Raw genomic sequence first — 27,987 nt, 5'->3', positions numbered from 1 at the left:
TGTCTACACGCTTGTGGAGAATGTCGGGATTTCCACAAAGCCACGTCAGCCTGCCACTCGCTGTGGAGAAGCCTCGGGATTCCCCAGCGAAGCTACGCCCACCCATCTATGTCAGCCTACCGCTCGCTTGTGGAGGACCTCGGGATTCACCCAGCGAAGACACGCCCACGCCACGTACCTGTCTGCCTGCCTGCCTGCCAGCCCCAATCCGCGATGGAGCCAGCTTCTGGCTCAGGAGGAGAGAGCAGATGAGAGGAGATTAGTCTCCTTGCTGAACATTGGCCTCTGGCCCCGTACGGACTTCTATATTGTATTTTCTCTGCCTACTGTGCGTCAGTGTTTGGTGAGAATAAAGGACTTCCTGGTTCGAAAATAAACATCTTCCTACTGTGTCTGCGTCTGGGTCTGTTACAACACCATATCATAACAGCTTGTGGCTCCAGTTATGTGACATTTTAAAGTTGTCTTTTGCATTATCTACATAAACATCAACCTCCCTGAAAGCCCTATTAATTCATATTTTTTGTTGTATTATTTCAAATACAACATCTAATATTGTTAATTCTAATTTCTGTGTTCTATTTAATTGAAACTGCACTAAATATTTTGTATTTTCTATTAAGACTAGGTCAAATTGCTAAGTATAATTTGATTGAGGGATTGGTCGTAATGATGAACACTCTGAGAATTATCATCTTACCCTGCATTTCCCCTCCACTCTCCAAAGTCCCTTTAAGCTGATTGTTCTGGTTTAGCGCCGAAGCTTACTTGTTTTGGTTCATTCTAACTTCATCTTGAAAAAACTGCATTTTTATCAGCTGTATTCAGTGGAAAAGTTTTGATTAGCTCACTGCACACTGCCTACACCGACGGCCAAAATGAACAGCTAGTTGGTGAACTTAGGGGACCCCTTATCATCTAAAAAGCCAATTCTACATTTAAAGCTAAAAGTTAGCTAAAACTTGCTTATACCACAAAGCAAATGAACCAGTGTATGTTTATGCTTGATAACATATGGTTCATCAGTCTCGTGGTGTGTGCGGGGCGATCAAAACTTTCCAAGACTATTCCTATTGCGCTTGAACGAAACATGGCACTATAATGCCCATCGAGCAAGAGGAAACAATAACCTTTATGAGTGCATATTCCAAGTAATATCTGTTGTTTAACATCAGCATGTGTTACACACGTTTTTGTGAGCACTGGAACATAACACTGATTTCCTTTCCAAGCCAATGCCCAAAAAACACTGGGTTGATATGATACCAACACTTTATTCAAAAGCGTAATGTGTTCTGAAATGGAAAATATAACAAGCATCTATGTAGCCTTTCAGATTACACCAGAGCTACTGTAGAGGAGAAGAATTTCCAGGTTACTGAGGCTTGCTGTTATATATAGAATACTATGTTGAAATTGAATGCCATGAGAAATATATTAATATAATGAGAATAAATACTTACATTTTTAAATAATCTGTCAGCTGTCAGAACAATGACAATGGGTTTGTGTGCATCATTGCCTGATCATGGGCACATTTAGTAGGTAAGGTTTGTCTATAGAGTAAAACAGGATATTAAAATGTACAGAGTAATTGGCAATAAAACAGCAACGTCAGCATAAGGACATTAAAATAATGATAATAAACTGAGAAATAGTTTATTGAAGTTGGTGCCCTTTTCTTTGTATAGCTATTTATTGTGACATTTACTCATTTCATTATATTACCCACTTCATAACCGTATCTCATTATTAGTTTGTATATTTATATCATTTTTAATGAAACGACATTCTGTGTTTTTTTTAGAAAGTGAGGAGCTCTTGTTTGAACATCAACAGACTTGAAGGCCGGTGTCCACCAAATATTTATTTTTTTTCCCAGAATGCCAGGCGCTCTTCTGGAAATGCATAGCTGGGATGGCTTGTGAGCGCTTTTGAGGCACAACGTTTTTTTGCTGAGATACTTTGCTGAGATGCTTTGATTGCTATGACACAGAATATCCTTGGAAGTAACAGTTGATTCATGGGTTGCAAGAATCCAGTTTCACAGATAGTTTGTGGTTTCAACAAAACTCAGTGTAAAAATGCTTGCATGAAGTAGAATACTTGCTATTGGTTCCAGAGCTGCAGTTGGACAGAGTCCGGTTCAAGTATAAATTTCTTATGAGCAGGACACAGTTTGAAATGTTGCTCCGGAAAATTGTACCTTTCATTTCATGGAAAGGCACAAACTATCGGGAGGCCATCAGCTCGGAGGAATATCTCTCCATTTGATTGAGGTATGTGCTGTGGTGAAAAAAAAAAAAAGATGTTAGGTCTTTGTGGCATTTGTCCCACCCCTCCCGTGATTAGACAGCTTGGTACAAAGTGACAGTGACGAGTGCAGCGTAGCGTTTTGCCCAAAGTTAAACAAATTTCAAGTCTTGGCGGACAGAAAAAACACAGAACATTCAGCACTCCCATTAAAAAACAGTTTGAAAAATACACTGTGCTCAGAGAAAAACACTTCGCTCTAAAAAACGCTCTAAACAGACATAGCTGTAATATGGCGCCATAGCAACACACACTCTGTACTTGGATATTTCCTCCCACAGCCAAATAACTGTGAGTGAATTCTGCCTTGCCAACAGCAACATCTTATCTTCAAACGGTCACTAAATAAACTCCTTATATTCTGTATTGTGAATAAATCGCAGATGCTTTACAAGGTTTATGTTGTAGCCACAGTAACCCACATACATCACATAACACATCATAGCTGTTTAGAGAACTGCAAACAGTCTTCATATGACTGTTTGTGGTGTGCTATAATCAATGCCAAAACTGTTCAATGGCTCACGCATTTATAGAGCTCTAGTTCACAAATGACGTTGACAGGCAGAGGGAAAAGTAGTTTATATTAACAATGTCTTATTTAGATTGATTCTGGTGATAGCATAGTCACGTTCACTGTATGTTTATGATAAAATAAATATCTACCTCAAATTACTGAAAGTAAAAAGTAGGGATTAATACAAAAACGCTTTGGATCTAAAGTATCAATATTTCTGTTTTGAGCCACACGCCGATATTGTGCACATTTGTAATTTTACCATGGACCTGAAACCTGAGCAGAGAGTGAACATCAAGTTCTGTGTGAAACCTCTTGCAGGGAGCCAAATCTGATGAATAGATGTGGCGGGGAGCAACGATTGTGTAGTTCGGGCGAGACTGCGAGCAGGCATGCTGTCATGTTAGAGAACCCAATTACCATTGTGGTACAGTTCAGGCAATTTGCACCAAATGGTTTTCCCCCAGACACCTCAGCAAGTCACAGTAGAACACGGTGTAGACAGTCTGAACCTTGGACAAATATTTTCAGAGTCACTAAACAACCTTGTGAATGTTAAAGAAAACCCACCTGGTGGTGCTCCTGACTTGATGAGTCTTTTTAGGTCTTGGAAAGTGAAGCCCCTCTTGAAACGCGAATGTCACTCAAAACATCGTGCCTGCTCATTGCTTCATTGCTGCAGGCTTTCTGAAGCGTTTCATGGGTCAATTGCCTGAGTTTGACACAGATTCGATGTTTCTCTGCTCAAGCCCCAGATGAAATCGCAAATGGGCTATGCGTGCACCAGCGGTGACAAAAACATGTGTCAAACAAGTGCTTATGTTTTCTGAGCAATGTAACTAGGAATACCTACTCACGAAAGTTATTGCTACCCCCTGGTCCATGTGCATTACTGTGCTGCGCTCTGTTCATGTACAGCAGGAACAGTCTTGGATGTTTTTGATCACCCCTCAGTTGTGAAATCAGCAAGAGAAATGCACATCTTCTTTGGTACCTCCATGCAACTAACAATCTGTATCAATTAGGGTTGAGCCGAGTATTCGGGTGGAACGAGTATCCGGTATGGATAATGTACTCTCGATGAGTATCATCCGAGTAATCAATATCCATCCTGGGTTAAGCTTCCAACAAACAATAGCTGTGTGCACACATCCAGGCAGCTACACAACAAGCCCTGCCTACAGCTCTGTGCCAAAGGTCGTGACTGCTTCTACCAGTTTTTCCTTTTTTTCCCATCAGCTCGCTCCTACCTTGGTAACATATCTTCACTCAGCTGACCACTTTCAGTGAGAATATAGTGTAAGGCTGAATGCATATTTCGATTTGGACTGTCTGCATAAATCAGACAGCTTCCAACCATCAGTTTATCAGTCAGTTTTATAAAACAATAAAACCAGGCTAACAATCTATCCCCCCTCCCCACCCTCCACCCACCCCCACACACACACACACACACACACACACACACACACACACACACACACACACACACACACACACACACACACACACACACACACACACACACACACACACTATTCGCTGCACACACTATTCGCTGAACAAAATTCATTACATACAAGTACATTATTTTTATTTTTTGTATTTTTTATATGACTAGCCTGATATTTTTCTCACTATAGCTCAACAATAGCAATAAATATAGCAACTTTTATAAAATTAGTGAAGTTTAAATTACAGCACTTTAAAAGCCAAGCGGTCAAAGAAGAACATTGGTATAACAAACTCACCAAAACAAATTAACTAATACTTTTATTTTGCTCAGTTAAGCACACTGCATTTCAAATTAAAAGTGTGTTTTAGGGCCGCTTGACATATTTTATTCATAAGAAAAGAAAAGCTGTGGCAGCCTTGAGAAGAAAAAAACATCCAATAGAAATTAGAGTTTTTAGTGAAATGCAATGGCAGCCCTGTGTGCAAAATAGAAAATGGCAAAACATTTTTTTTTTTGTAAAAAAGAAAACACCCTCAATCATAAATTGCTGATGCTGTAACACCTGCATCATCACACCGTACAGTATCATCAGAGATACTCTGGCTTCTGTCGACACTTCCCGCTTCTGTTGCTGGCTGGGCAATTGCAGCTGTCAGTCACCTGAATAATGTGGGAGGTAGCGGTGGTATTTCAGACAATGGAGAAGGATTTTTATCATCATTCCTCCTGTAGGTCACACTGCAAATGACACAATTTAGGAAAGGTGGGGTGTAAGCAGCGGCTGTTTTTCTTGACAAGGCTTTGACTGAGTATCCTCATAAAAGAAATCAAGTTCAGGGCTGTTTAATTACACCCACTGACATCTGGAAGTGAGCCAACAAGGAGTTTGTTCACGCTCGGGCCTGACAGCAAGAGACTTCAATGGGAGCTCTGGCAGAACACAAGAAGAAACCTGGCAATATATTTACTACATGAAAAATGTATGCCATTTTGTTACTTCCATCTCTTCAGCAGTTCCGATGGCGGCTTGTTTGAAAAAGTTTGATGAAGAGAGAAGTCTGCTGTCAGTTCTCAGGAGATTTGAAGTGCCAGACTCAGTGATACTCGGAAGAAAGATCTTCACGCAGCTGCTTTGTGGTAGCATATAGATTATATTTATGTCTGTTGTTGTAAGGTCTTTAAAAATGGTCCTTTTATGTGCGTTTCATGTTTTTGAACCAGTGCTCGGAACACATAGCTGCACATCTATTAAGTTGTTAAGCGAGAGATTCTCAGAGGAAAAGATTACAGCCCACAACCTGTACAAAATGCTCAAGTCTAAATTTAATTTGTAAGGATAAAGAGGCCTTCAAAGCTTCTTAACACTACAAAGGTCCATGGATTTGGGGGTCTAAGAGATGGTCAACATCAATTGATACCAATCCTAATGCTTAACCCCACTCTCCACCCACACACACAAACAGTCTTTCACCAGTGTGCATACATTTGGTGCCTATTTGGTGCTGGAAGTTAATGCTGAAAACATTATGATAGCAATTGAAAATTAATAAAAATTTCTGCTAAATAAAAAAAAAGGAGTCTGCTTTACTCTAATGGCGGCCAAAATGTTTTCTTTTCTTTATAAGACACAACAAATAATAAAAGCATGTTGAATTACACTATAGCTAAAGTGTTGTTGCGAAAGTCAAATCAACAACAGTGTCATTAATTTGCAATTATACAAAAAAAATAAAAAATAAGGAGAAACAACACATTTAATCCAGAAATATGATATTGGGACAGCCGCCCATTTTCATTATTGATCACATATTGATCCTCCTGCATGTTTAGTGTTACCCAGAATGATGTATGGGCACAGCGCTTTTGAAATGAAACAGAATGAACAAAGTTATCTTCTTCACCCAACCAAGTTTTATGAAGTGTGGAGTGTGTGGAGTGTGTGGCGGTGGCCAGTTGCATTGCCTGTGTTGGAGTTTGTTAATCTGCTTTACTGATGTTAGTCTTTTTTTACTTTGAGTCTTGTCTTTTTTTGAAAATGAATAATCAGCTAACTCTAAATTGCACTCTGGCTTGAGGTTGGGCGCTGTGTTTTTGTTCCATTTCTGACAATAAAAGAAGATAAAATGATTACACATTTTAAAATGTTAAACTCAGTTTCCAAACAGAATATAATTTATTTTTTGGATGACCCAGTTTACTTAAGATGGGGCTTTCACGTGCATTTTTTTTCTACCTTTGGTCTGATAATTACTCAAAAATTACAAAAAAAATTCAGCATTTTGGGAAATCTTAGTGTAATATTTATACTTTTTGGGAGAGGATTGGAACTTCTTGGTTCCTGGCAACCTCACATTAAGTACAACACCATAGAACGTTACTGCAACAGTCTGGCATTCCCGATGAAACACCAATGTGCTATTTTTACACTTGGGTGGAAGATATGTATTAATTAATCAAATTTAGAATTAGAGGATTTTAGCCACTTTTCTGCTGCCAGTACCATCTTGGCTCAGCTGTACTTACATATTTTGATTTGACATTGGACAAATACTGTATTTCTAGTATGTATGCCTCACTAAACTGTTAATTTAACTTTTTGTAGTTACATTTCATAAATGTAGTGAAGAAAAACAAATACCCGAAGAGAGAACTACATTAAGTCTGACATGGCAATGAAGCATCACAATATTTAAATTGCATATTGCCATTATTGGATAGCCCCTAGTATGACCCCAATATAACAATGTTTTCAAAGACTGAGTAACACCCATCATAACAAGTAAACTGAACTTAATGTGTAAAAAAAAAAACATTTTACCCATTGAAATGTATTTAAAATGATTTGTGATCAAAAATGTTAGTTGACTTACTTTCTCAGACCCATGTTAAGAAGTTGAGATATATTAGATCTTACTCTAATATTGATTTCTGTGGGAAATTAGTTCATGAACTACATTAGTCTCTGTTTTCATTATTGTGGTGCAGAATCTTGGAGAGCATACTTCTGTTTGTTCATGCTGGGGAGCAATTGTCTCTGTTTCTTCATCATCCCCAAGAAATAAAAACCTTTCAAATTAATTTACATTGATATATGTGTGCTTGTTGGCACACTGATAGATCATTGTCAAAGCTCATTAGATGTTTTGAATACTAAAAGTATTCACACAAATGCTAAAAGTATTCACACAAATACTAAAAGTATTCACACAAATACATACATAAAAGGGACGTGAATTAAGCACAACAATGGTAAAATATTCAAATTAGACTGTGGCCAAAGTAACAATATGTTTGGTGTCAGCATTAATGAAAGAGTAGTAAATAATAATGATCATACCTAAAAGCAAAAACTGTCAAATTTCAGCAGCTGTGGTCAAGGGCAGCCCACACAACTCTATATATTGAAAATCTAACATCAGTCTGCTCTTAAAGTGGGTCTACAAATAGTCGTACAGGACTACACTGCACCTGCTTTGAAAACTGAGACATTTCAATTTCAGAATGTAAATGTCTCGGGACTTCTGCTGCTGAAGGGTCAGGCACAGCAACAATCAAGAATCACCTCCCAGAGAACGAAAGGATCTCTGTGCACAGTACAGTTTCTAACATAGACGATTACAAAAACCTTCATACCATAATGTTAGCTGAGCATTTACTTAAATCAAATTATTAAATTTGAGCAACTTACTGGCTCAATGCCTCTGTTGAAGGGAAAGCAAAGGTAAGACAATCCTGACCACAAGTATCCATTATTCCACTCAATTAGGGCTGAACAATTTCACATGTCAGTAAAGGACCATTGTAAATTGTTGTTTATTTATTTATTGTTACAATCTTTTGGGCCTTGCTTTGACTTCAATTCCTCTATATTTTCTAATGTTGCTATAACTGTTCATATCACTTCATCTAACTCTACCACGGCCCCCGATCATTGAAACTACATTTAAAAAGAAATGTTTGACTCCAACTTAATCGCTTTTAGTCACCCCAAAAACCCACACAACAGTGTTGGTGTTATTACTGTTTTTTAATCAACAGAATTAATGTTAATATAATACAGCAGTTTAAAAAAAAAAATTTTTTAGCATAGTTTAAAAGATTTTTGACAAGGTTAATTATGCTATACTTGAATTAGAATCACAGCTCTTGCAACTTGCAATTTGAAAACTAAACCCTTTTAATTTGTAATATGAATATAAAACTAATAATTTTGCCATAATATCACTAACAAATCTGTTGTCACCGAGTTAAGAGATAACATCTGGGAATGTTGCAACTTTGCTCTTAACAAGTCTGACCGCAAGAGAGATATAAGCAGTCAGACTATCACAGATTTCAAACAAGCCCCCAGGCCAAATATGCCAACCATTTGGGTGGATTCACTTTTATTTTACTCTCTAAATGAAATAGTTTAAATAACCTGGCTAAACCGTTGTCTTGAAACGTTATTCTTGCAATGTTAGACCTCTGCTTAGCTATGTTCCTGCATTCTGAAATCTCAACAATTAACTTCAGTGTGATGTTATATTCTTTTAAATGTCAGACAACAGTTCAACAAAAGTTCCAAAAACCAAAATAGTCATTAAAGCTTGGGTTGTTACATCTTAAGTTACTAATCCAAACAGCACTATCCCCTACAGTCTCCGTTACTCTTGGCTTCTCATGCAATCCAGTGGTTTCAATTAATTTGGCTCTCACTGACTCAGCCTGAAAGTATCAACCCATGAGACAAGACACCCATTACTACCAGGTCGCAGGCCCCATTTAGACGACATGGCTGAGGAAAGAATGTCCTGACACTTAAAGGATAATACAACTAGTCACTACATCAGGAGTAAGAGTTGTATCCTCAAACATCATGTTTTCCTTGTTGATCGTTTGTTGAAAAATAGTGAATACAGGAATGACAATAATATTAAAACATATCGCAGAAACCTGATATGTTTTACCAGCACATATGTGTTAGTGCATTATGAGCGCAGAGTGGTGCTGAAGGTTGGATGAGTGAGTCTTTGCATTTCTTGATAATTAGTCTATATTTCGTTACCGAGCCACCTGAAAAATTCGTCAGACACCAACAAGCTAACGACCTGTCATTTAAACAAGAGACACGTGTGTGCCAACCTTTGATAATGAAGGCAAGCACTCGCTTTCATAGAAAAATAAAATAAATGTAAACAATGAGAAAGCAAAGATGTGAGTACAAGAGAAACTGACAAAAGGTTTCATGAAAAATCCACAGCTGGTCAAGTGACATCTACTGTCTAAACAAACGCATCTAACAGATTCTCAGAAAAAAAAAAAAAAAAAAAAAAAAAAACTGTTAATTTATTTTTTTTGCTGCAGTTCAAAAGGCTAAATAAAATATGTATTATTCAGCTGCTACTCCCGCCATTAGTGTTGTTGTTTTTTTTAAAACAAACAGTGACACATTTATTTTAACAGCAATGCAAACAGGGTGTCTGCAAACCTGAGACTTGCACATAAGGTGAAGTTACTCTTTCATGAGGTGACTAGAATAAATTAGGCAACACTTGGGCCCCAACTTCACACAGTCGAACTCACTTCAAAGCCAAGTTTTCAATTTGAAGGGAGAAAACAGTGATTGTCAGAAGATTGTGCATTTTTCATCCCACACTTTGAAGTCTTTTGTTGTACTTGCACTAACATCAAACTGTCAGGTCAATACATATCAATAATCCTAAAAATAAACCTTAAGATTTCCAACTTGAACATTCTGGAACACTGAATTGCCTATTTGTCTGGTAGTAAGCTGGGATTTTAAACAGGCATCTCAGGAACACAGCATTAGCCAAAATACCACTGCTGTAGCATAGGGTTAACTGTTTTGTGAGCACTTGGTAAATTATATATGTTCAGGAGACATATACAATACTTATACAATCTTAAAATTGTATAAAAAAAAAAATCATTAGGTATTCAACCTAAAATATCTCAAACAAAACTATGCATATAAAAGCACAAAAAGTGTTAACATCAGCATTCTAACGTGCTCACAATCACAATGAAAGCATTTTAGAATGTCAATAGAACTTTTTTTTAATGCCAAATCTTATTTTCAATGACATGTCACCGTTCTAGCCCCATTCACTCTTACACACAATGGACGGTAAAAATTAAGTGGGTCACCGCTTGACTTTTAAGGGCCACAAACATGATAACCTGATGAGTAACTAATGCTTAGTCGATTATGATTTCATGGTGTCCTCTGTGCTGCAGAGTTTTGTTCAGTGGTCCAAAATCTTTTGCAAATAACGCATTATGATCACGCTCAATAAATCATAATCCATGATGATGTGCTCACCTTACTTAAAACTTAAATGAATGTGTTGTTCAAGCATGAGGTCAATAATGAAAAACATTGAATTCATGTTACTTCCTGATGATTCATCAATGAATGAAATATTGCGTGAATATTGCATGAATTCATAATAAATGAATGTACCCTTACCGTAAAGTGTAACCAACTATGTATTAGGGAGAGATGATTTTGATACGAGTTGGATATTTGTCATGTAAAAATGATCAAATCCTCACCTTTCTGCTGATCTATTCCATGGGTGTTGAGATATGTCACCCAAATAGAAAATTGTTACCTGGGATCAAAAATCATTTGAATCGATCATTTGGGTGTCACATTTTATGGCAACACGTCCAATTGTTTGGAGTGACGTGCCACTAAACAACAGAACCATTGCCTCCATGTGGATAGAGGACAGCAACGTAAATAGACTTCATCCTGTGGGGAACGTGATTGTATGTGACAAAGAGAGCCCGACAAATGGGCTGAGTAACCGACAGAATGACCCATAATGTGGCTCAGCATTCAGATGCTGAGCCTGTACTAAGAATGCTTTTTGTCAATGCAGAGAAGTCCAGTTAAGTCCAGCTGATGTATGTCAAGACAATGTCTCAGACCTACACGAGCAATGGTTCCTGGCCCAGCAAAAGCTCTCTTAGGAAATAAGAAACAACTCCTCAAAAACCTTTCCAGGTCACGAGGGGAACAAAAGGACAAAGCACGGAAGAACAGTTCTCTGTGACCTGTACTACAGCGGTCAGCAGTGTTACACACACACTGTGATTGTCATGCAGCAATAATAAGAGCAAAGGTCGCCGAAGTCATGCAACACATTGTATCATACATTATACATGAGACTAAGTAACAGCGCAGCTCCTGGATCTCAGTTGCTATTGTGAATGGATATTAAAAGTCAGTGTGAATATGGATGTTTCTGTATTTTACAGCAACATTCCCTGAAAGCCCAGCATCATTCCCCTGAACTCTGCTGAATGCCTGTGCTTTTTATTAAAAGCCTAACAGGGGTGTAGCGGTAAAATAAAGGGTGGGCTAACCCTTTATTCAGGTACTCAAACTGCTGAGTTTACAAACCTTATTAATGTAAACACCTACAGACAGCATAAGAAAACAATATCTTAATATGGCAGTTCATTTAACAAATTATGGCATAATGTTGTGGCAATGTTCTGAAAAACATCGTAAGAATGTATATTTTTAGGAAACGTTATCCTAACCTTAAGAGGAACATTTTGGGAACAAAAACACTGCACTATATTGGCAGAATTTATTTGGAACAAATGATATCTTGCAGGGATTTCTGTTTCATCAACTGTTAAATCAGTCTTTTTTCAAGAAGCAGTTGCACTTTTTTTTTTTTAAACGTTTCTTTCTCCCATGTTTCACCCTCTGTTCTCCCTTTCTTCTGTTTTCCCTCTCCTCCTCCCTTCATTCACTTTCTAGAAAAAGGGTCTCCAAGCAGTAGCTTGTTTAGTATGTCTTATGTATCAATTTGTTTTTGTTCACATAAAAGAAGCTGGTTTGGTAGAGCTCAGCTCAGTAAATTTGATGGTGTCCGAGAGCTACTCACTTTCATTTTGTCAAAGTAGCTCTCAGAGGAAAGAAAATGTTGAAGACCCCTGCTTCAGATATATCAAACACTGATGTTTTAAAACTCGGAAAGTTTATCGAACAGTACTTAAACTTACAGTCGTTGTTGATCAACAAGAATATTCATGAGAATACAGGTTGAGAACTCTAAAGATTACTATCACGCGAACTTAAACTATAAGCTGGTATCAAAGCTGACAAACTTGATCAAATCTATTAAAACAATGTTAACTTTAGGCTCATTTCAGGACTATTTTCATTGAAAGGTTGCTATTTTTGATGAAGATGTCCTGCTGTGTGTCTTTTCATTTAAGTCTGACTCATGCTTTGCACCATTAAAATGGCTCCTGCAGTGTTTACAGTCTGCCTGTTGCTACCTTCAAGATGCAGCGTGTGTTTGTTTAATATCCCACCTGGCAAAAGTGGGTGTTGGGTTGATAGTGCATAGCTGACTATGTTCCTATACAGCAATACATTTGAACTGAAAAATCAATAGAATTTTAAAAAGAGACGGGGGCACGTTTTAGCACTGGCTTTTTTTCAGACTCTAAGAAACTCCTGTGACTTTGATCGACTAACCATCATCTAAGACTACATTCAGTCTAAGTCATTAAGATTTGATGCTCAGAGCCTTCACAGCTCATTCTGTATCCACATATTATACATGTTGCTGCCCCATTAGACAAGCTCAGCTCTTAATTGCAGTGGCACTATCTGGCACATCCAGGGGAACTGTGTTGCTGCAGTCAACTAGTCCACGAGGTTCATTTTCACATTCCTGTCACCGCTGTAACAGCGAAAAAATAGACTTCCTGTTGAGATACCTTTAACATCCTCTTGTCACTTTAATTGATGGCAAAATTGCCACTGGTGGTCATTAACAACTCAGAGCATTTCTGACTGCAGGTGGCTCTGTGCTGAGAGGTTTCAATTCATTTATCTTCTACTGAGCCTTCCTGTTTGGGTTAATCCTCTTACCTCAATTAATGGTAATGAATTCAGGATTTTCTCCAAATGTGTCATTAATTTTAATATCAGTTAACGGTGCAAAAATAAAAGCAGTTATACAAATAGCCATAATAAAGTGGAGTGAAAAACAGTATTATCATTCTCTTGATAATAATACATTACCCATTCAACCCTTCAGAATAGGCTTCTATTGAATTGGCAATTTATTGCAAAATATTAATACAAAAAAATGAAATTACAGTTACTATGTAAAACATTAGTGATTACAAAAGGATTACATCCGATTCTTTCTTTTTTTCAGTAAAAAGCTTATATTTAGAACATAATAGGCTATTCATTCTGCTGCTTTGCATCTTTTCGTCGCGCAGGAATCCCCTCTGTCTATATCCAGACAGATTACATTATTTGGACAACATGAGCTAAAATTTTGAGCCTTGTTACTGATTGGTTCACTTGTTTTAATTATCACTACCTGTCATTTGCCAGCAGTTGTTAGATAAGACAAACATATATTTTAAATTATGAATTCAGTTTACTTGTGTCTGCTGGTGGAACTGGTCAGGGGATCACTATAGTTATAAGGATTCATCATCTGGGCACCATGAATGTCTATTACAAATTTTATGATAGTCTTTCTGGTAGTTGCTGATATATTTAATTTTGGACCAAGGTAGTGGGTCAACCAACCAACTAACTGACTCACTGAAAGCTTTGCTTATATTAATATTAATATTAATATTAATATATTATGTCGCTTGTATGCTCATTGCTGGTTGAGTAGCATATGCTATCTCAGATTTCCCCTTGCTCTACAGGCCTGTTAAACAGAGAGCACAGTTAAGCTAAGGCAAGCTAAGTGAGCAGGGTGGAGGGGTGGGCATTCAGACTCTTTAGGCTGGCACAGTAAAGCAGGTTAGTACCAGGACTTTAGTGCTGTTGTCGGCTTTTACAGCCAGGTCAACACACAGGGTGATGTCAGGTCACACAGGCCACATGCCTCTCCAAGGCATCAAGTGGCTTCAAAGCAATACTGAATGAGCCAGCTGTACATCCGCCAGCCAACTCCCTCTCTGTGACAGAGTAAAGAGGAAGTGGAAACAAATAAAATACACTGTTCAGTTATTCAGTTTCAGGGCAATTCATGAACTCATCCTATTAATCCTACATTCTGATTCAAAAACTGGTTCATGCAGCTTTACCAACGCTTTATTTCTGATCATAGATGTGCTGTTTCCAGCAAAATATTAATATAACTCTCTTAATGAATGAAAACTGTTAAAATCTACAGTGAGATGCAATCATAATGTTGGAGTCTTTCTGTGTCTGGCACTTGTCATACATAACTTAGTAGCAGTTTCTGCCACTTCAAAGCAAAATAAATTATAGACTGGATTGTACTAATACAACTTAACTACAGGGTACTCAGATACCTAAAATACTTTGTGGCAATGAATTGCTATCCAAGTGTGTTTTGCAGCAGTGAGTACCCTTATTCATGTGTTATTGATCCATGTTATCCAATCACGGTAGACGATTGCAGACATTTTTAGTAACACCATAGAAATTCCACTATTCTTCATCCCAAAAGCCTATTATGTGCTAACACACACGAACAATGTTACATTTTGACAAACTCGTTGGTAATGATGGTAGTAATTATCCTAAACAAGCTAGTCTTTGTGAGCATGGTTGAGTGGGGCACTGCTACAACAGATGCAGCTGTCGCAAATCACAATACCATTTCTGGATCCGAACATTTTGGCAAGTTGTCAACTGAAACTTTCTTGTCTCAAATTATGTGTACCCATTGCTACACCTATACTACGGTACCTTTGGGACAATAGAAAAACAACTACTGTCAAGTTTTCAGAACTTTTGGAATAGATTTGTTACGAGTTTCTAATGATATCCCTTGTGGACACAAATATTCCTAATATTATCCAAGCAGGACAAGAGCTGTATGGTTGAGGTGTCGTAACATGTACATGCTTGTACTATTAAATCTAATTTAAGAAACCAATAAGACAAAATTGTACCATAAATGCAGGGTTAAATGGTCTGCACTATTATGACATCTTTTTAACGTAGTGGTCCACAACACGCTACACAAGTTTTGCCTCCAATTTATCCATTCACATACACACATTCACGCACCAATGGTTACAGAGCTGCCATGGTGCTCGTTTGTCAGCGGGAGTTCAGTGTCTTGACCATGGACATTTCAGCATGTGGACATGAGGAGGTGGAGATTGAACCCCATCCTTGCAATTAGTAGACAACCCAGTAGACAGCCGTCCTAAAAATGCGTTGTTAATTGGAGGTCAAGTCCTGTTTTTCTCTATCCACAACAAATTTATGTGACTTTTTATGTAAAGTAATATCACAATTATAGAGTTAGATTTGGAAAAAAACCTCTTCTTTTTAAAAGAGCGCTCAAAATTCCAAGCCACACATACCGTATATACAGTACATGACATTTGTCACAGCTGCAGAGTTGCAGGAATATGACTGAATGTTATACATTGCTGGTGAATGAGCAAGCAATTGTGAAGCATTAATGAGACAGCTGGTGCAAACACAACTTCAGTGTTCTGTAAATGTAACGCTATGCTTCATTTAAATTACCACTGAATATTCACCGTGCAAGTTCCCCAACAACCTAAAGTAATCTAAATTGTACAGAAAATAACACAAAAACCAGCAAGAAAAAAACATCCAAAAAAGCTCATTCAAAGTGAAGTATAGACTTCTTCAAAATACCACAAAGGCTATTTTGCATTTCAGAGACAAATGTCCTGAGAGGCAAAGGGCTCACAAGCCGAAGCTTGATCGCATGCAGGCTTTCCAACGATACAGCAGGAACTCCTGCTGTGGGGAAGAAAATGTGACTTGCAAGCAGACAGGCAGACTTGAGCGGGCATAACCTTAGCCAGAGCAAAGTCAATTGTATAAAGCAGTTAAATCCATTTTGAGGGGATAAGTTTTAGTACATGTCAGTGTAAGCCAGTTTCCTCTGAAAGTATTACTTCTCTCTGCTCACAGTCATGGGGAAAAGCCGCAAGTATTTAGTGTCTGGGGTGAGCTCCTATTCATGCATCGGTAATGGTTGATTTGATTCAATTGGTTTATTTGGTTTGTTGACTTTACCATCCCCTCAGCTACAACAGCATATTTTCTGTATTTTGCTGTGTAAGGAAAGTTTTCATACTGGTGTATGATGACCTGCTCACTTATCAATCTCTTCTCTCCTCTTTCTCTGCCTCTATTTCTGCAGCCAAAAGCTCTTTCTACCAAACCAGAATTCAGTCCTCATTTTCTAACCCCAAAAAACTCTTCTCCATCTTTTCTAACCTCTTTGACCCCGCAGTCCTCCTCCTCCCTCCACCCTTCTACCAAGCCACTTTGTCAACTATTTTACAAAAAAGATAGATGACATACGCTCCTCATTTTCTAATCCATCTTCTGTAACTACATTTCCATCAACTTCATCTTCATCCCCTTCATTTTCCCCTTTCACCCGTTTCCCAATCAAGTTCTTACCTTGGTAACCTCCATCCGCCCAACCACCTGCCCCCTTGACCCCATCCCATCTCACATTCTCCAGTCTATTGTTCCTGACCTTCTTTCTTTTCTCACCCATCTCATTAACACTTCCCTGTCAACTTGCTGTTTCCCTAACTCTCTGAAGGAGGCAAGAGTGAACCCTCTCCTGAAGAAACCCACCCTCAACCCATCTGAAGTCTCTCCTGTCTCTCTTACTCCCCTTCTTTCCAAAACTCTGAAGTGAGCTATCTTTAATCCACTCTCCTCCTATCTCCACCATAATAGCCTTCTTCACCCTCACCAGTCTGGCTTCAAGGCAAGGCCACTCAACAGAGACTGCCCTCCTTGCTGTCTCTGAGCAGCTTCACACTGCTAGAGCAGCCTCTCTCTCCTCTGTCCTGATCCTTCTAGATCTTTCTGCTGCATTTGACACAGTGAACCACCATATTGTGATTTTCCTCCCTTCAGGACCTCGGTGTCTCAGGCTCTGCCCTCTCCCTTCTCTCATCCTACCTCAACAACCGCACTTACCGGGTAACTTGGAGAGGATCTGTGTCTGAACCTTGTCCTCTCACTACTGGTGTCCTTCAAGGCTCCGTCCTGGGTCCCCTCCTCTTCTCTCTGTACACCAACTCTCTCGGCTCTGTTATTCACTCACATGTCTTTTCCTACCATAGCTATGCTGATGACACCCAACTAATCCTATATTTTCCCCAATCTGAAACACAGGTAGCAGCACGAATCTCAGGCAGTCTGACTGACATCTCTCAGTGGATGTCCGCACACCACCTCAAAATTAAACCTTGACAAGACTGAACTACTTTTCCTTCCAGGGAAAGACTCTCCCACCCATGACCTGAGTATTACCTTTGACAACTCCGTATTAGCCCCAACCCTGACTGCTAGGAACCTCAGTGTGACACAGTCAACTCTCCCTTACTGCCAACATTACCGCAACAACACATCAGGAGAATATGTCCCCTTCGCACTCAGAAGGCAGAGCAGGTTCTGGTCCAGGCTCTGATCCAGGCTCTGGTCATGTCACGTCTGGACTATTGTAACTCCATCTTGGCAGGTCTACCTGTTAGCGCCATCCGACCTCTGCAGCTCATCCAGAATGCAGCAGCTCGACTGGTCTTTAACCTCCTAAATTCACTCACACAACTCCGCTCCTCCTCCGCTCCCTTCACTGGTTACCAGTAGCTGCACGCATCCGTTTCAAAACATTGGTACTTGCGTACCGTGCTGAGAACAGATCGAGTCCAGTCTACATCCAGGACATGGTCAAACCTTACATCCCAGCCCGCTCACTCCACTCTGCTTCTACCAATTGGCTTGTTGCTCCCTCACTGCGAGCCAAACACTCTACAAAATCAGGACTGTTTGCTGTCCTGGCTCCTAAATGGTGGAATGAGCTCCCCAACAACATCAGGACAGCGGAAAGTCTATACATCTTCCACCGCAAACTAAAAACACACCTCTTCCGACTTTACCTTGAATAGTAGAACTTTAGTAGCGCTTAAAATGGCACTTACTGACAGCACTTTGTAGTTTGGCTTTATTGAAGAAAATTCTACTTTCTTGATTCTTGTTGTTCTGGGTCTGTACCCTCATGGTTGAAATGCACTTATTGTAAATCGCTTTGGATAAAAGCGTCAGCTAAATGAAATGTAATGTAATGTAATGTAATGTAATGGTGTATTTTGGCCAACATTTATGACAACACAGAAACATTTGTGATAGGCCGATATCGGCTAATAAAATCTTCTGGATGATATATTGTTCAGACTCTGTTTAACAGTAAAATGTCCAAAACAAAATTCACTGCAATTTAACGTTTTAACTTACTATGACACACTAGTTGGAAAATTGTAAGGGAGGATGTAATTGACTGCGCTTGTACCCTCAGCAGCTTTCCTGCAGACAGAATATTTTTTTTGGTCATTTGTAGTTGGCCTGATTCTGTCTTTATTCTTAATGAACCTCACAGCAGATCACCGGGAGGACAACATGTGAGATTTAGTGCCATGTTAAGTCAAACGGCATTGCTCTTGTATGGGCAAATAAATCAAACTGAATCAGCAAACGGCTCAGACATATAGTGTGCACAAACTGTAGACACCCTGCTGTAAATGATATGTTTTCAGTTATTCAAGAGTAGAGCTCGTTCACCCATGTCTCCTATTACAACAACGAGGAGCGAAACAACAAAGACAGAAGCATATGAGCAGAAATCTGTACATTTCATTAACATACACAGACATACATCACTGACAATGACCCCGGAAGTCCACTTGATGCAGCTGCATCACTTTTTGTTTTGGTTGTAGGTCTGTCCCAATGGCAGTTGTAAAGTGTCCACAGGATGTTCAACTGAGCGTCTTTAATCAGGCATGTGGCAGCAGTGTAAGGCATATATTCATGCAGATACAGGTCAGGAGTTTCAGTTATATTCCCATCACACGTTAAAAAGTGGAAGGAAAGTGTGATCTCAGTGACTTTGACTGTGACATGACTGACCTGAAAGCTGGTTTGAGTATTTCAGGGAATGCTTATCTCCTGGGGTTTTCTGAGTTTACTAAGAAGGGTACAAAAAACTAAAAAAAAACATCCAGAAAGTGGCAGTTTTGTGGAGGGAAGCGCCTTGTTGATAAGTGAGATCAGGGAAAAGAAGGCAGGCACTTCCAACAGGATAATGCATCATGTCACAAAGGGAAATTCTGTTTCAAGAACATGACAATGAGTTAAGTTTCCTCCCCAGTTACCGGATGTGACTTCATTAGGACATCTGTGGGTGTGCAGCTGACAAATCTGCAGAAATTATACGATGCAATTCTCTCAACATGGACCAGAGTCTCAAAGGAATATTTCCATCATCTTGTTGAATCTATGCCACCATGGATTGAGGCTGGTTCCACTTGTCAACTTGTTGTAACTGTGACCTCTGCTGTCACGGATCATTTGTCACAGTTTGGGCATGATCTTTTTTAATGTTAGCTGGTTTATGAGCCTGGTTGGACATGTAATGATGTCACCAAATGTCAGCAACAATGTCACCCTGACAAATAGAAACTGTGGCAAAAACAAAACAAAATCCTAGCTGTGACAAGCTACAATTTCCTTGTAATCAAGGGGTGCAGCATTAATGTATGGATCGTTTTTTCACGCAAAAATATCTCCCTGAATCTTCGGTATAATCCTGACATGAGGTCATAAGCGATCTGCTACCTCCAACTCGTGTGCTTTAATAGAAGCTGTCCTGATCGATCAGAGCAGCCAATTAAATGCTGTGCTTCATCTCCGCATGGCAACAAACATTTAGCATTTGATGATGGGATGTAACAGCAACTGAAGGAGTTACTGGGGGACATTTTGCTAAAACACTTTTTTTGACGAGACCACACCTGGTTGCTGTGAAAAACGTAGTGGAGCTCAAATTAGTATGCAAAGCTTTTGTCCAGTGAACATGGCGTTGGCAGCCTGTGACAAACTGCAATGAACTGAGCAGGGCCTTGTCAAGTGCACAGAAACTGGGAATGATCACAACAGTCTGCTGTGACGGAAAGTGGAGTGAAATTATTGCAAAGGGGAAAGAGACTCAGAGCTGCCAAGGCATTGTTTTATGTGGGTGTGTGATCTGAACAATCACGTGTATGCATACAGTTTCAACCTGTCAATGTTTTCTCAATTTATTCCCCCCTAAAACACTAATACAACTCCACTACATACACACCAAACTAGGATTTAAAAAAAAACTATATATATATACCATGTTCAAGGGCACAGCTGCAACTGGGTAGCCAAATATTAACTAAACACTAACGTATTGAAGAGCAGATCCTGCTTTTGTACTGCAGACACACGTATTTGGTTGCTCTCTTTAGGAAGAGGCTTTAACACCAGAGAGCGTGACATATAGGATGTACTCTTCTGTTGCATACCTTCAATAAAAGACAATTGAAATGACAATAAGATTTACTTCATTCCTTCTAATAGGTACAGAGATTGATGTGAGCCTCAAAGAGAGAAGCAATCTTTTTAAATCCAATTATGTAAAGCTGGCAGGTTTCCCTTTCACCGTCTAAGATCAATTGCACAGCAAAGAAAACGAGATATGATCCACAATATGAAGGTCTCTGGTGCTAAGACACAGTGAACAGGCTGAATGAGGTTGCTGTATAAAGCCAAGTCAAACAATGGCATGTACAGATTAAGCACATGAGTATAAATATGTTGCATATATTCACTGAAATGTGTCTTTCTGAGTTTTAATGGCAGGTGTATTTATACAACTTCAATGACACCCTCTAAAGACGTGCTAATACTAATATTTGGTTATATGTGCTCGTGGTTGTTGCTTTTTTAGACATCAGCCACATCTTGTTGATATTGATGAAAGAAGATAATGTGTTTCTCCAGATGTTTCAAACCAAACTAAATATGAGAAAATACATTAATAAACTTGTTAAAAACACAACACAATTTATTTATTTATTACCCCAATATCTGCGACTCCAACCAGGTTGTTATTAAAGCACTTGCAACTGTAGCAATCAGTTTTTTTTTTCTCCCCCGTCATAGCCTGTTGAACAATTGGAGGTTTCACACCAAGCCCAATTAGTTTGGTGGCAGTACTTATTGGAATGGAACAGCTGTCATGCAGAACAAGAAACAAAGCATTTTCTGGTAAAAAGGAATGTCAATCAAACACGTGTCGCACAGCGTCAGGGAAGAAGTGAAACAAGGTTGATTCACCCCGCTGCCTCACCACAGTATTACCCCCGGCACTCTACTGCTAAATGTTCCCCTTCTTTGCAGGCTGCTGGTGAAGTGGAGCAACACGCTGGCAATGAGAACGTACTTGTTGAATAAATTCACACTATGACATGCATCAACATCACAGCTCCTGTTAGTAACCAGGGGCATGGTTAAAATGTGGTTCAAGACTTTTAGAACACCTTTACCTGTTAAAATCTGCTGATGTCCTGCTAGCATGTAAATGCATTATCACATAAGACACACGATGCAAGGAAAACATCAACCATACCAGATAAATGAGTAAGAAACCTACACAGACTTAAGTACCAATCTCTGTTGATTGAAAAGGTGTTATGTGAAGTTTAGAATTTCAAAGTAGCGTGGTGGGAGTGAGAAATGAAGAAAAAAAAAAAGATATTTCTGGAGATAAGGCCTGCCATAAATAATCCTATTTCTGTACAAGGAGCATTGTACAATCAATCAGGAAATGTAGGCTTCCTGTAATGGTACTAGGCGTGTGCCATATCATGTCATTCATGATAATACCAGTGTAATTGTTGAGATGATATAAAAAAAAAAAAATATCATGACAACGGCAATTTTCCGAGTTGTTGACGTGATGACGTCACACTGAGACACAGTGGAGCTGTATGACATGCGCTTGCAGCTTATTGAGCAACACGCATGGCTGAGAGCTGTTGTATTCTTCAGGTTTTCAGCTGAGTGTGAGTTTAATTGATGGTTGTGTTAACTCTGCTCCGTTCCTCCTCCGCCCTCTCTGTGTGCTTCGCGCCGGGCAGCTCCGCCCCGCTTCACACACACACACGGAGCACTGCAGAACGCTCAGGTGAACAACTCGACTCGTTACGAAATAAAAGGTCAACAAAAGCCCAAAACTGCGTTAATAATGGGCAAACGTCGAAAATCAGGCCAGAACATCGCTGAATCTGCTGACAAGTGGGGAGGAAGTCATTAGAAGCTCTGCAGCTGATCATGCTGGTCGTCCTGGCAGAGCAGCAGCTCTCCTGCACCACTGCACCTGCAAATCCCAACTCAGCACTGTTTACAGGGTCTGAATCTCACTTTGAGATACTGTTGTTTACAAACTAAAGAATTAAGAGTTAATTTTTGTTTCAATTGAAATTAATATTTGAAGGCATAACGTTATGTTTATGATGACATAAATCTATAACACTTTTGTTGAAATTGTATCTTATCAAAATTAATAATCAAAAAATGTTCATGATTTTGTCACCAAGAATATCGTTATCACAAAAATACCCAGATATACTGTCATATTATTATAGGCCCACTCTTAAATGGTATTACTGTTTTTTATATTAGCACAAATCTATGCGATGAAACAGTACAAACCATTTTAAAATACCAAAGGTTTGTTACCTTTTCTTCCAGCAAATAAAATGCTTCTGGACTTTTAGTTTTTTCCAGTATAAAAAACAACAACAACAACAAAAAACAGATGAATGTTGAGGGGTTAATAACATGTTCACAACATAACAATGAATGTCAGTGCACCATTTCTATCCTTTGATATGATGCTCAGCACTAAACAGCTACATCCCTGTAGGACCTCAATACTTTGTTATGCTGATCAGAGCTTCAGGGAGCTGGAACCAATCCCAGCATGCACTGGGTGTGTCTATCTATCAAAAGACTAAAACACAAGGTGTGTCCCAAATTGTGTATTTACATAGTTACTCTTACTATTTTAAGTTAATTTACACTGCCAAGTATGGAAACATGCCGTGCACTACCAAGTACCCAGATGGTGTACTTATTTCGATCCACAAAATGAGTATGACATAATGGCCAATTGTCACCCTCAGCAGTTGACATCATAGCTTCATAGAGAAACAAGGGAGGGGCCACCGACCTATTTTTTAATGCTGCAACCGAAGAAGCTGCAGCTGTTGCAGAATGTTGCAAGATACAAATACAAATTTTACAGGTCTCCATAAATGCGTTCTTCATGGTACTATACTGCTGTTAATTAGAATCCATTAGTATTGTTTTGTGTGTGTGAATCAGGGGGAAAAAAACGTACATTTTTAGGTCAAATAAGCTAACTAAATTGACAGATTTGTTTACATTTGATGCATTTAAATTTGTTGTCTTTTCCAGTAAGTGCGAAATGCCACTGTGCGATTTGAGACAACACCACCATGTCGAAATTCTCTAACAACACAAATAAGTGTTTTATCGTGGTGTTATTTATGTGTTGCCTGTGTAGTCCAACCGAAGACCTTTGACAACCTCAGTCTTAGTCTCAGAAATACCTAAGAAAAAGGCTTTATTATCTTTACTTGGAAGCTTACAGAAACAAGGTGCATGTAGATAATACATTATATGAATTCAGAGATTATGTAAAAATAGATAGAAGGTAATTTAAGAAAAAAAAAAAAAACAAGCTCTGGGAAATTCAGTATCCTGTTCTTATTTCAAAGCAGTATTATTTGCCTACACTTAACGTGTTGAAAGCAGGTGCAGGTTGTTTTAAATTCCATTGTTAGTCCAGTCCTGTAATTGGATTTGGTAGCTCTGAGGTGTCAGTGACCTTTGCTGCAAGCCAGGTTGTTTAAACTGAAAATCTTGTAACCCTTGACACCTTTATGTTCTCAGACGGTGTGACGACAAGAACAACGACAACTCACCTGAGAGGTTAGCTCACTAATTTGTAAACCAAAGTATTGGCCACATTTGAAGGACAGTCGACAGAACTGAAGCTCATTTAAAACTCACCATATCAATGCAATGCTGATCAATACAAAAATCAAAGTGCAACATAATTTGTTTACTATTCTGCGCATTATTAATCCAAGTTTAATTAATTATGCTCAGTTGAAAATTTAAGGAGTCAATTACATTTGTCCTCTAAGGTTTCTCTGTAAAATCTGAATATGTATTGACGGATTTCTAGGACTAGTCTGAAAATAAATTATTAAAGCCCATTCAGTGGCTGCAAATACTAGCAGAAAACCTCTCACAGCCCAGGAGTATTTAACATGCATCACAGTTAATGGCCACCACATGAATGTTTAAATGTTTCAAAAGGTTATGTACCCTGTAGCCTTTTCAAAAGGTTATCCACCCTGCAGCGTGCGAGCCATCACCTAGTGGAGGTCCTGCAGCAACGCAGCTGCTCTGCACTTTGTGTCTGTCAGGAAACGTATCGTCATTCAGGTTTCCTCAGGACTGGATTTAAGTACAAAAGCGGCCAACATTTCTTTGACGCCATTAGATGAATCATGGACTTAGCAGTTCAACAGTGTGATTGGTGAGACGTTGTTCAATGTTTTGTCATCTAGTTGAATAACTGATAAATAATATTAATCCTCAGGGCCAAAAAACTCTATGTAACAGGACAATTTCAAAGTCCTCCCCTAAAACTCAGTGCCATAATGTACTGTACTGTACTGTATTGTACTGTACTGTACTGTGTGTGTGTGTGTGTGTGTGTGTGTGTGTGTGTGTGTGTGTGTGTGTGTTGAATATATATATATGCACATTTGGTCCAATATACTATAACAAATAAAAAGAAGCATAAAGTAGCATAAGTTGGAAGTGTTCATGGTCCAGAAAACACCACGAACATCATAAGGCGTGCTGTCACCTGAGTTATTACATATTTGTATGTAGGACTTTACGCATTATGCAGTATTTTAATACCCTGGTAGTGCTACAAAGGATTGGCAACTGGGTTTGAAGCTCCACCTGATTTTCAGCTCATTATTCAGCCCCCAAATCTACCGTTTTCACGATCTTCAGCTGCATTAAATTTCAGCACGAAAAGGCCAAAAAAGCCATTATAAATTATGTGATCATCACTTAACAGCAGACAGACAGTCAGTGCCTCAACTGGTGACCACAGTGGAATATTTAGCAGTTAACAGCACTCTGCAGTTAGTTAAGATCAAAAGCAGAAGTATAAGACAGTAAATAAGCAACTGCTAACAAGTTTGCCATATCAATTGGAAATAGACTTAATGTTTAACCCAGGACACACTCGTACATAGAGAGAAAGAACCACCAGTTGGCAACCTGCTCTTCCACCTGAGCCAAGGCCACTTTTATATCAACTGAAGTGGCTATTTGAAGATTTAATGCCACAGTTCAGCAGGGAAAAGCGCCCAAACACAGGACACAGAGGCCGGTTAAAACAAACAGAGAAGACTTTACTTGTAATGATTTGTTGTCCTGGCAGGTGAACCCAGATCAAGGGAACGTGGAGCCCCAAGTCCAGGGGAACTAAATTAGAGTTCAGAGCGACGACAGTTATGATAGACTTTATAGTCCAGCAACTTGTAGTGACAGACCAGGAGGAGTTAACCTGAGCATTGGGGCAGCTGGGGGAACTGGGAGAAGGTGAGGTGGGCTTATCAGGCAGGAGATGGGCATGGATGGAGATGGGACCTCTGGTTGGAGGAGCGAGCGACACCTGTCGTCCTATCCATTTCAACACTTTGAAGATAGAAATTGTTTTAAAACATACACTACTCATTTCACATTAAAGTCCTCTTTTCTCTGGTATTGTCGATTGCCATCACATTTTCAACCTGCTACTTGTAAGAACTGCAATAGATAATCATCATGCAATACATATATTAGATTGCACTGGAAGCAGGGATTGGGCAAAATCTTCTCAGACTACTGGTGGGAAGATGCTTTAGAAGCAGTCAGTTCCTCATCTGATGTACCAGACTGGGTCTCATCCAATTTAGAATACTTAATATCAGTTGTTTGTGTTAAAATACACGGGCACAATTATCTTTCACATATGTGGTGGGACTACCCTAAACTTGCAATAATTTTTTTATGTCATTCTTTATCACGTTGTCTAAAGAGCTTAACAAAAACATTGCCCAGACACATTAAAGTGCAATTTTGAGTGCACCACCAGAAAACAACGGCTGGTCAGCTGGTGGTTAATGCTGTTAGGTCTGCATTACTAATACCTCGCAGAATATTGCTTCATTATTCCACCTCGAAGCAACATCCTGGTTATGCAGTCTCCTGTCTTTCCTGAAACGTGCTACATTTGGATGAAGGGTATCCCCAGCTAAATTCTACTCCCACCCAAAACCCACAACCTTTTTTAGAAATCAGTCCTTTGATCAATTTGTCAGCATTCTGCTTTGTCGACAAGGGGTCGGTAGGAGGGGTAAAGGGTGAGATCTTGGATGAACGGAGAAATGGAACATAAACACGGCAAAGGAAATGTGTTTTGTACACACATTTCATCATGTCTTTGATCTAAATAAAGTACTGTATACAAAGACTCATTCACAGTTTTACCTTGTTGATCTGAATAAAACGTATAAGTCTGGTATATTCAAATTCTTTCACCACAGGAATGATAGATAAAAACTTATTGCAAAGGCAAAATTGCACCTTGGCACAAGCAGCAGTGCACACGAGCAGAGAACACTGCTGTGTCCAGAGAAAGCTCGACTCATAAACATATTTTGCTGCTCTTTGCTGTAAAGCATCACAGAGCAGCCTGAGAAAATAAGTGTGCAGTGTGCAGTTTTCTGACAACTGTACAGGATTCCAGCTCCTGAAATGTACATGTGTCCCCTTTTGCTACCTTTTGGAGCTGCTAAAGAAACATACTGGGTGGGAGGGGGAGGTGGTGGGACGGGGGGGGGACGGGGTTGCCTGGTGCAACATTGTAACAGTGTAACAGTAATGCAACAGCCATGGCTTACTCATTAAAGGTCTCCAAATTCAATCAAATTTGCCCACCGGGCTTTTAGGATATTACCATTTTTTGCAATGGCATCTTTTTTTATAAACTGTATTTTATGAAATACAACGACCACAACATCAACAACAAGCTGGTAACTGCAAGAACATAGTGACAGCAGAGTTTACAGCTCCTTCTTTTTTGCCTACAAGGTGAGAAGCTGTTTCATTTGTTTGGCCAATGATTACAACATGAAGCATTGCATGAAAATGAGAATATTATACCAATTAGCCTTTTCTGCAACAAACACAAAAAGCTTAATCAAATGATATTTATACTCGGAGCAAAATGACAGTAATTATATATTTGTTTGCATATAAACGTAATTAATACAATTCCCAGATGAGTGTCAAGTAATATGATTGTATCAGTGGGTACGCATTCATATTCAGGCACCAATACAGCATGTGTGAAGCATAATTTTGTACATTATCAGAAACAAGTGCAAATGATTATCTAAAACAACAAGAAGATGATTTATTAGCAAACAGTGCTGGATTATAGCTGCTAATGGTTTCACACTTTTACTTTGTCATGCTAAGTTAAGACATATATTAAAGACATGCAAACAATGTTGCTTTGATAAACAGAAACCACATGTCCAGACAGAATTTGTTCTGGAAAGTACTGAAGGTCAGAGCTCATTTGAATGTTATCTACACTGGTGTTTTGAATATTATTTTTTATTCCGAACAATTGTACCAAAATGAACAAGAGGCAAATACCTCTTTTAAATC

General features: G+C 39.0%; 1 protein-coding gene and 1 pseudogene across 1 annotated transcript in view; one reads left to right on the top strand and one right to left on the bottom strand.

Annotated features, from left to right (window-relative positions):
* Window positions 1-27,987, bottom strand: part of LOC138630369 (contactin-4) — a 105,282-nt gene that overhangs the window by 60,925 nt on the left and 16,370 nt on the right. The gene's annotated exons all lie outside the window — the stretch shown is intronic.
* Window positions 21-18,218, top strand: LOC138631082 (uncharacterized; annotated as a pseudogene).

The sequence above is a fragment of the Brachyistius frenatus genome, unplaced genomic scaffold, assembly GCF_029030835.1.
Source record: "Brachyistius frenatus isolate BFR_SWC_R1_liver_20210118 unplaced genomic scaffold, ASM2903083v1 Contig_4, whole genome shotgun sequence".
NCBI lineage: Eukaryota > Metazoa > Chordata > Actinopteri > Embiotocidae > Brachyistius > Brachyistius frenatus.
This window is presented reverse-complemented; position numbering and strand designations above follow the sequence as displayed.